The sequence below is a fragment of the Solea solea genome, chromosome 20, assembly GCF_958295425.1.
Source record: "Solea solea chromosome 20, fSolSol10.1, whole genome shotgun sequence".
NCBI lineage: Eukaryota > Metazoa > Chordata > Actinopteri > Pleuronectiformes > Soleidae > Solea > Solea solea.
This window is the reverse complement of record NC_081153.1, coordinates 6,389,691-6,394,264: the sequence shown is the minus strand read 5'-3', so window position 1 is coordinate 6,394,264 and position 4,574 is coordinate 6,389,691. Positions and strand designations below refer to the sequence as shown.

General features: G+C 41.3%; 1 non-coding gene across 1 annotated transcript; it reads right to left on the bottom strand.

The window, feature by feature from the left end:
- Positions 1 to 3,954: 3,954 nt before the first annotated feature.
- Positions 3,955 to 4,026, bottom strand: trnae-cuc (transfer RNA glutamic acid (anticodon CUC)). Its single transcript has one exon. It is a non-coding gene; the product is annotated as a tRNA-Glu (tRNA).
- Between the last annotated feature and the right edge of the window lie 548 nt (positions 4,027 to 4,574).

Sequence of the window (4,574 nt, the reverse complement as noted above, 5' to 3'; positions counted from 1 at the left end):
TGGGTTTTTATGATACAACACTGATTATGACCTTGTTGAATCTTGCATCTAGCAAATACTCCATATTATAAAAAACTCAAATGAACACTTAAACTAATAAAAACTAAACTAAAACAAAGCATTTACAATAAATAAAAAATAGCAAATTTGCTCTTGAAACTAATTAAAATTAACTAATTTCAAACCTTTAACACATAAGCCTCAAAATGTCCGTCTGGACTTTTTTTTGTGCTTATTCTAACGCTATAGAATAACTTTCAATATCTGGCAGTTATTTACAATTTACTGGATGTTAAAAATTGTGTATTAACAATTTCAAATGAAGAAAAACGAAAAGATTTATTTCAGAAAAAAAACACTGTAGTTGCACACAAACACCAGATTTTGTGTGTTAAATTTGAAATTTTGCATAATCGCGTAATTATGGTAATGCAAAGTGCACTTGTGTAAACACTCGGTGTTAAAAAGGAACTAGAACTAATGAAAAATCCCAAACTTTTATAACCTTGGTCTAGATCTGACGATGGTTTAAACGTGGATTTGTGTGTTTTCATAGTGGAAGAGAAGGTGGTTGTGGGGGAAGTGGGAATAACACAGAAGGGCATGGTCTTAAAAAATATGGTCTTGGGCACTTGGTAGATAATCTTTCAGTCTCTAAACGCAATGGAGCAGAGGGTGAGAGGTGTCTGTCAATCACCGCATAAGGAGAACCAGTTTATGGGGTTTGTTGTTGAGGGGGAGGGGGAGCATGGGGGGGGACGACGGACACTGCGCGGAGTCGTTCCCCAGAGGAGCAGTTCACCCGTAAAATGAAAATTCACTGAGTGATGTTTTTAAAGAAACGCCTGCACTGCAGAGGTTTGGGTTTAAGGTGCAGAGAGGTCCCCGAGCTTCTCAGAGGGAAACTAGACTCCACCTCACATCTGGTGTTTCTGAGAGCAAATAAATAAAATAAGAGAGAAAATTGTCCCATTAGGGCTTAAATATCTTTCTCTCAAATAAATACAAAAAAAGCACTCTGACATCCCAGGAGCATAGGAAACTATGACGCTGACTGATCATTTGATGCTTGAGAAAACATCTGGTGGTCCACGTCTCTCTTTAGTGACAGAAAACTTTTCTTTTCGGAAAAGTTTGGGTGTTAAAAACTGTGTGTTATCTATAAAAAAGAAAAAAAGAATTGCCGTATAGAAGCTACAGTGCCATCCGTCGTGACACGCTTCAAACTCATGTTGATTATCACATAATCATAACTGTGTCCCTGCAGCTTCATCTCAGCTGCTCCCTTCACTCGTCCAAACAGCTTGTGCGCCACGCTCCGCGTTTCGTAGCCAAGGACTCAAACACGCCGCTGACGTCTGATGTCCACCAGAAGAAAGAAACATGAAGACGTTTTGATGGACAGTTCTGTTTTGGTTTGTTTTTTTTGGAGCTGAATAATGTTGGAAAAGCCAAATCCAGACGCTTGGCAGCGCGTTGGGCCTGGAAGTGCGAGAGCCAACTCACAGCGCTTGATAATCTTTCAAACTTCAGGTGTTGTTTTAAATCCAAACATATTCAAACTGAGGAAAATGTCTCGCACACTCTCCCTTTAGTTTGACTGTGAGAGGAGAACAGCGTGTACGCACAGCAGATGGTATATTTTATAATCCAAGACCCAGAACAGGAATATTCTGTGCTGAGTTTGTGGTCGTGTGGAAAGAGAGAGAGAGAGAGAGTTGATCTTTTTTTTAATGCTGCCTTCAAGTCACTCTGTTAAGCTCCTGGTTGAAACTTCTGAAGTGGTAAATACGACGTGTCGCGCATCCGAGTGCATTTATTTGGAAGGGCGGCTTCCCCGGCAACATGAGTAAACTGTAGCCCGTGAGTTTCTTATCAACAGTGCGAGGGTGACAAACCGTGCCCCCAGAAAAAATGTGACAAAACGATAAATACGGTGAAATTTAAATTCAAACATTGCAGCCAAACTGGTTTTTTGAACCCTGACTTTTCCTTCAATGCTGTGTCTTTCTCACGTTTCCAAAGGTCTCCCACTTAAAATAGACAGAAATAAACATTCTTAATGATAACAGCATGTAGTAGGTGTATCTCTTTTGTTGATCATTTTCTTACCAGTGGTGGATTGCACTGTTGCCTCACAGCAGGAAGGTCGTCAGGTTCAAATCCTGGTTATTTTGCATGTTCTTCCCGTGTGTGCGCAGCTTTTCTCTCATAGTCCAAAAACAAAAAACACTCAGAGGTTAAATTAGACGGCGAATAATTAGTCAGCTCTATACATTTGACATGCGATGGACTGGCGGCCTGTCCCTCCACCCTCATGTGGACGATAAAGCGGTAGAAAACAAATGGATGAATGTCAAGGTTTCTACTTCCTGCCCTCTACTTATCCTTCTTGAACTATTGGCTACACTGCCCCCTTGCAATTTCTGGTGAAACTGCTCCATTTTTGCAACTATATCCATCCATGTCATCCATCTTCTACCACTTTATCCTCCGCCAATCTCAGCTGACATAGGGCGATAGGCGGGGTACGCCAGTCCATCACAGGGACACATAGAGACAAACAACCATTCACTCTCACACTCAGAGTGTCCTTTGACCTAATCCTTTTGGACTGTGGGAGGAAACTGGAGAAACCTGGAGAAAACCCACGCACACACGGGGGGGGGGAACATGCAAACTCCATGCAGAAAGGCCCTTGTGCCACAACTATATCCAATGTCTTTCATTTCAACCTGCATTGAGTGGTAAATAACATGTGTGACAAAGCACCGAGTTCTTTGGCATCTAGAGGACAAATATAACAAAGATATCTTTTCGTCAGCGCTCACATTCCTTTGGTTGCTTTAGTGAACCAAACGCACCTGTTGGCCATGTTGTTCAGCACGCGGATGCTTAAAGTTAAAGGTGTTGTGTTTTTTATTGATTCAGAAAGAGCGATGGGAGGGCAGTGGGTGGGTGAAAAGAAAGAATGTGGGCACTCTCAATTACTGAAAGGACAGCAGGTTCTATGGTATTTCTAAAGGTGTTGTTTTTTGTTTGTTTTTTTCTGAAACAGTATGACAGTGAGATGTGAGACGGCTGACTTTTAAAAACTTTCTCCAGAAAGGAAAAAGAAAACTGCAAAAGTTTCATCATAAGTGGGAAAGTGCTTGTCCTCCCTGCAGCAGTTAATGATTACAACACCGTGCAACGACACACGGCATCAGGGAGTGCGGGCGGCTATACTGAGCTGTAGGATGCACTGCGGGGGCCGGGAGCAACACTTTAGTGTCTCTTTACCTCGCAAATGAGCCTAAGAGACAGGGGTGTTCATGAGACTTTGGGGGCCCTGGGCAAAAGAGACTCTGGGGGGCCCTACGTTGAACTGAAGCTAATGGCACTGAGCTTAGAGGGTGGATTTACAACCACAGAGTCAGTGCATTCTCTCAAATTTGACATTATTATTGCAGCGACTCAGTCCTGCACTGTACTGGACCTGCTACTGGCTGCCGATTGTTAGCTGGTAGTGTATTGTTTTGTTTTGTTTTTACTTGCACTCAGGTATAAATCACGACCAGATGCTTGCTTAGTGTCTGAAATGATATCAGTGATTTTTAAACTTAAACCCGAGCACAATAGAAAACTGTTTGAGCCTTTCGGTCGGCAACACCTGAGTCAATAGACAGGTGACCTCAAATAACCCAGCATGACTCTGGGCCGGTGTGAGCCTCAGGTAGAATATAGGAAATGAAATACACCCCCTAGTGGTTGGGAGGAAACTTGCCTCCTTTTCTATAGTGTCACATTGAAAAAAGAACTACCTTCTGAGCACCTTAAGTCCAAAAATGTCCCCATTCACATTGTTTAACTCCAATTAAACAATGTAGTTATTCTTTAATCAGTCATAAGAAGCAAAGTTTTTCAGTTGAGATAGATACTTTATTCATCTCACAGAGAAATTCCCAACGTATGTTCCCTGACTGGGAATCGAACCCAGGCCGCAGCGGTGAGAGCGCCGAATCCTAACCACTAGACCACCAGGGACCACTAGACCACCGGGTGTCATTTATAATACACTCACAGATTTATTAGGAAAATAACACATATCCCAAACAGAAGGAAATTGCTCAAAATTGTGTGGAGAGACCTTAAATTGAAAGCATAATAATGTGGACTTCATGATTGTGTAGTCTTAAGGTAAAGAACATAACTGTTTTACACAGTGACGTACAAGTTTATTAGACCGCCTGTCGTAAAAGCGAAATCTTTCAGAAACGTGTCTAAATTTGAGCCGGCTCACTGGACTTCTTCTCTGAGAAGCATAACATTCAACCATTAAAACTAATGTTTCTGTTCAGGAACACACTATCTTTTCAATTTTCTGTGAAATTGTACATTTTAAAATTCATGGATAGCAATAATTATTATATTTTAGCATTAAAAATGTAATTTAGGCTAAAGAGCGTCTACATACTGGTGTTTAAACCATTACAGAAACATAAAAAATGATTTTGATAATTACCAGTGCTGTTCATTTAAGGGCTGCAGTGGCTTTGAGTGGTGGTCTAATACATTTGTTAAGCACAGTACAT